The following is a 6,382-nucleotide window of genomic DNA, read 5'->3' on the forward strand; positions in this document are numbered from 1 at the left end:
TGTCAGGTTATGGTGGCAGCCTTAGGAACGGTGATGTGCACCAACCCTGCCTGTGACCTTGGTGTGAGCAGCTCGACTTGCTGCTCGCCCTGGGGAAACTGCTCCTGGCTCCGGGTCTGTCACCCCTCACTGCGGGGTCTCCACCAGCCGCGGCTCCGGGGGCTTCGCTCTCGTGCTCCACAGCAGAGGACAAACCCCACACTAAGAGGAGAACACAACAGCTCCTGAAGCAGCCGAGCGAACGTCCCTGTCCAGCTCTGCTGACAGCGTCTCGTTCTCCAGAGCTACAGCCTCACGCCTGACCCCACACGAGGCGGCTCCGCGTTGGGGCTGCGGGTGCCAAACCCGCCAGAGGCTCCGCAGGGACGGCCCTGCCCGAGCGGAGCCACGAGCCCGCTGCACAGGAAACTGATAAACGAACGTTTTTGCAGACGAAGTTGAAGAACATGAAGTAAGCTCCACTTTCTGACGTGCCCCGCAGAGCACTCAGGTCATCAACCTGCTGAAAACTGTAAGGTGAATAATTTTTACTCCATGCTCCAAAATTAATCATTTATATGTACCACACTAAGTGTGCGCACATAAACAAGGGGATACATAGGCATATATATATATTAACACATATGATCTACACTACACAAATCTACGAACCAGATCTTAATCGTTCGGCAAGACCAAGCTCACGTGAACCCGAGTAACTCACTCCAAACAGGCTATCGGATGGTCTGCAAAACCAATCGTGAAACCATTCTGATAAAAATCACTCGGCAAACGCAAAGCAGAACTGAGAAAGCTGAGCAACGTGTTCAGGAGAACCCCTGTACGCGATCCCCTACAAACCAAGGAAAACCGTTCCATCCTGCACTGCCAGAAACCGGTATTGTATTGGTCCTGGGACTGTCCGTGTGCCTTCCCACTGCTCCTGCCCTCAGCAGCCTCCCCAGGGCCCCGCACCCCCCTCACCTCCTCCCAGGTGCAGCAGTGGCTGAGGAGGCAGCCGACCTCTCCCCGGGTGAGGGGCCGCGAGGAGCACGGGTCCCGGTAACCCGGCAGCACGTCGGTGCTGAGAGCTTTGAGCCGACCCGTGCTCAGCGCTCTGAGACAGAACACCTAACAGCATTTAAATAGAAGGTGTCGAGTCGGACACAGGCGCAACGGGGGAAGTGCCACTGATGTTCAGAGATGAGCCGCAACTCATGAAACTCCCGCACTTGTCTTGCTCAAAAACTGGGAGAAAAATGAACTTACTGATTTACATTCTAAATCAAGCTTAGACATGATATCCCTAACTCTGCCAACGACTTCTTGTGGGACTGTTGGCAAACGAAACACATAACCACGGATGTAGTTATATGCGGTGCTTTTATTTCAGCGCTGGGAAACCAGGGGTTCGCACCCAAAGCTGGTTTCAACAACTGATTCGACCTCCATTACATTTATACTATTTGGTCACGTACATATTCATTAGGTTTACAATGTATGTGTTGCATATTCATTAGATTCCACCCCTCTTTTCCTGGGAGTTCTGAAAACTCAATTTGCCAGTGTGGTCCAGGCCCATTCCCCTTCCCCATTTGACCCATTTCTAGCTCGGGCATATTTTTGGGATTGGTCTGGAGGCAAAGATCACACTGCTGTCACCTGTTCTACAGTGATATACAAATTTCTAGCTCCTATTTCCCTAATCAAAAGTCTGCATAGTGGTTCTACTCCCCAAAGTCCCTTCTCATGTTCTTCCCTTACTAAAGGCCAAACGAGATGAGAGGGGACGATAAGTTTTCCCTGGGGGGTGTGAACCCACCCTTCCTCTAAATCTACAATGAGTTTCGATTCCCTTTAGTGTACTCTGGCTTACCTTTTAAAGAGACCTGCCCGCCAAGGACCAGAGCACTTTCTGTTTTTACCTTTTGCTCAGCCGTTTGTTTTGCCTCTCTGTCCGCCAGCCTTTTCCGATTCCGAGCTCACTTTCTGGTGTGCCTTAATGTGCATGATTGACATTTTCTTAGGAAGCTGGACTGCTTCCGGTAGTTTCAATACCTCCTCCGCGTGTTTGATATGTTTGTTTGCCTTGAGAGTTCAAAAGTCCCTTTACTTTCCAAATTGCTCTGTGCACATGCACAACCCTCACAGCCAGCTGCTTCCGTCCATAAACCAGTTTTCAGCGTTTTCAATAGGAATGTCTTTTAGATCTGGTCGATTGGATCATGTTGCTTCGATGGTCTCCAGGCAGCCATGATGAACTGGTTCTCCAAAGTTACCACTGAGGAAAGAAGCTGGGTTGACAATGTTAGTGACGATAATTTCTACACCATCTTGTGAGACACCGTGTGGGATACCAGCACAGCCATTTTCTGACCCACGGCAAATCTCCGGACGTCCTGTATGTTCAGTACCCCTGCAGCAACTGCCCGCCGGCATCCAGGCCACCCCTTTGCAGTTGCCTCTAACTGTCTGGAGAAACCGGCCACTGCTCGTCGACACGGGCCAAGACCCTGTGCCAGTGTACCCAAGGCTATTCCCTGCTTCTCGTCAGAGAACAGGAAAAGTGGTTTACTCACATCTGGGAGTCCTAGAGCAGGGGCTGGCATCAGAGCCTTTTTAAGTTCTTCAAAGGCTCGTGTGGCTTCCTTATTCCATTGCAGGTGTTTCTGGTCCGTAGGGCCCAGGTCACGCAGTCTCCTTGGGTCTAGTAGCGATTAAAATGTCATCCACATCTTGTAGCATCTCTCCCTCATCAGACGGGGCTTCCCAGGATTCAAAATCTTTAGCAAGCTGATTTCCAATCATTGTCGGGCTGTTCTTAAATCCTTGTGGCAACACCGTCCATGTGAGCTGGGTTTTACCTTTATTTTTAGGGTTCTCTCATTCAAATGCGAATCTTGTCTGGCTAGCTTCATGGAGAGGGAGGCAAAGGAAAGCATCTTTTAAATCTAGAATGGTAAATCAAGTCAAACTAGGTGTTAATACTCTCAGAAGGGTGTATGGGTCTGCTGCCACTGGGTAGAGGTCCTCAGTTATTTTGTTTATAGCTCGTAAGTCCTGAACCACCCCCCCAATATGACCCGTCTGGCTTGCGAACAGGCAACATAGAGGTGTTATAGCTGGACTCACGTTCCTTTAATAACCCTATTTGCAGGAATTTCTCTATTACTGGCCGAATTCCTTCCCTGTCCTCTTTTTTCAAAGGTATTGTTTGATCCTTACCAACTGCCGTCCTTCTTTGATTTTTACGTCAACTGGCAGGGCATTTTTGGCTCTTCCAGGTACGTCAGTGGCCCATATTCCGGGATACACTTGGTTCACAACCTCTTCATTAATTTTGCCCTCTGTGGGAACAGTTACTAAAAGGAAGCTCATTGTTTGCACATATTGCTGATCATTTACCCCCAGAGTAATTCCTCCTTTTTCAAATCTTATCTCTGCACCCGTTTGTTCCAATAGGTCTCTCTCCAAAAGAGGATTCATGGAGTTAGGCATATACAGAAATTTGTGAATGCCTACTTGTTTACCCAATCTGTATTCCAAGGTTCACAAAAATATGCTCTTTCACTTTGGCCAGTGGCTCCCTTTACTACTACGTAGTCATTACTTACTGGCATTGAGAACGAGAATGTTGCTCCCGTATCTACTAAAATTGCACTTGTCTTTTGTTCTTTCCCTGGTTTCATTATAACCAGTGGATCCGCTAGGGCGGATTCCCCAGGTCCTCCTCAGTCTCTTTCAACCTTTGCTGCTGTCCGATTCTCCCTTTGCCTACTTCCTCTGCACCTTTCCTGACATTCATTTTGCCAATGTCCTTTTTATTCCCACACCACGCACACTGATCTCTTCCTAAAGGCTTTCGAAACCTTCCAGCCCTTTCAATTCTCAGTTCCCTACTCTCTTGTAGTGCTGCTACTATCGTACACCTATCCTTCTGATGGTCTTCTTCCCTGTTACTAAATACTTTCCAGGCTGCATCTAACAATGTTTCCAAATTGCGACTTTCTGTTGCTTTCAGTTTCTGTAACTTCCTCCGAATATCATTTGCTGACTGACTGGTGAATAACAACACTAACTGCTGCATCCCTCCTTCTGAACCCGGGTCGGAAGGTGGATATCTAAGGGAAAACCCGGGTGATCTGTGCGCGTTACACACAACCGAGCAGCCCGGCAGGAAGGGGCCAGGCGGCGACTGCCCCCCCGGCTCCATGCCCCGCGGGCGGCGAGCCCGGAGGAGAGGAGCTCAGCTCCAGCCCCAGCAGCCGCCGCTCCCCCCACACACCTTTTTCCGCCGCTTTAGCAGCCACTCAGCTTTTTACTTCTTTTCTTCTCGCCGCAGCTGATCGACGGGGAGCTGCCGGGCCTGAACTTCATGTACAAACTTCACAGCACAGGCTTGGGCTCCTTTGGCCCTTTTTCTCTCTTCATTTAATTCCTGCGACTATACACTTTATATGCAATTTCAATTAGCTGAGCAATAGTTACATCCCTCAGCTCCTACCTTTTGTAATTTCTTACAGATGTCAATAAACAGCATATTAAGCATCAATCCCTTACATTAATTTTAGATCCAAATCAGTCTATCCGCAGAACAACACTAACTGCAATACAGCTAACCCAGAATCTCACATTCAAATCACTTCCCCCACTAATTTACTCCCATGTGTACAGATGCACCTGAAGGGGGAGCAAGGTGGTACTTTAGTAATGGAACCGGTTCTAATTTTGTAATTATCTCCCCAAACAAATTCTTTTGGTACCAAATATAAATATACAAACTAAAATACTGAGCTCAGACACGCAAACCAAATACCAAGTTCCAACATGCTAACAGATCACAATTACACATCTTCAAGACAATATCTTGATTTTAGCACTGCACCCTTGAACCGCTCACTGCTCAGCAGGTGGAGGCACCGCTGGGGCTCCTGACAAAACAGGTCAGTGCGGCTGGAGCCCATGGGCACCTGCCCCCCCCGCCGCAGCGAGCTGGACCGGGCAAGGCTTTGATCAGTGTCTCATCTGGGGCGCCACAACTGCCATCCCCAAGCCAGGACCCCCCGTCCGCTGCGCATAGAAAAGAGCCAAATCCAGCACACCGAGATGACACACAGCCTATCACAGAGCTGGGCAAGTCCGGATGCCGGAACAAAGCCAGCGTGCCAGAAAGAAAAGCAACAGCTATCACACACAAAACCCCATCACCACATTCACACAGTCAAGAGCCAAATTGCTCATCGTCACAAAATGTACATTTTGGGTCAATCTGTGATCTTACTCTACCATACAACAGGCAAAGACTTAAGAAACTGCCACACATCCAAACAGATACCCACAAAGAAAAAAAGCTGGTACTAAAAGGCGTCTTGCAGGCTGTTCTGCAAGTTTTTCTGTGATTCATTTGTTATCAGCTAATTCCCTCTCTGCTTGCTGAAGTTCAAACCATTCTGCTTGCAAATCTGTCTACAGTGATTTAATGATCTCCTGCTCAGTTTGCTCGACTTTCAGGACAGCTAGCAATGCCGCTTCCAAAACAGCAGAGATCTCAAATCTGCTTTCTTTTGCCAAGTCCCTTATTTGCTCAGTTACAATATCTGGAGATGACCAACGTCCAGAAGCCCACCTAAGACCCTCAGGAGTCCGGCACGCCTTATAATCTTTCAGTGAACTCAACATCAGGGAGCAGTCCAGGCCTGGCTTGACCCGGGATGCCATGACCTACTGCCGGAGAACCCGGCACACACCGATCAGTCCTCCTTTAGAGCCTCTGGCTCCTATCCCCCCAGACCGCTTCTCACAGAATATCCCACTTCTGACACCAAATAAACTGTCCCCTCCCAACAGATGGGATGAGGGATGAGTCAACTCTTTGTTTCTCCTTATGTCTCTGAGTTTTTCTAGTTTCTTTCTTGTATCTCCCCAGGATTTTCTTACAAACTGGGGGGTCCACTCCTTGAGTTCATTTATCCTTTGCTTTTTCCTTGGGTGAACTTCTCTTCATCCCAGAATTCTAGCATGATCCCCCCAAAGGGACTGTTGGGGGGTCCAAAATTCTCACATGACCCCTCCCCCCAAGGGACTGTCAGGGGGACTCCTCTGAGTCCCCAAGGGACTCCGGCAGGTCGCTCCCCTTCGACCTCTTGTGGGGATCAAACCCACAGAACCTGGCTCACAACATGGGGCTCTCACACTATTAATAACTCATTTCCTAAATCAACTAAAAACCCCACACACACCCCAAAACAAAACAACAACAACAACAAAAAGCCAAAACCCCACCCGTGGTGTCGAGTAGTCTTTAATAAATTGCTACTGCTCTACTTAGGGAAATCAAAGTCAAACACAACTCCGCAGCGCGTCTGTCCCTTCCCTCTCCAGCCCCCAGCGGGGAGAACCGTGA

The sequence above is a fragment of the Columba livia genome, chromosome 15 (genome assembly GCF_036013475.1).
Source record: "Columba livia isolate bColLiv1 breed racing homer chromosome 15, bColLiv1.pat.W.v2, whole genome shotgun sequence".
Classification (NCBI taxonomy): domain Eukaryota; kingdom Metazoa; phylum Chordata; class Aves; order Columbiformes; family Columbidae; genus Columba; species Columba livia.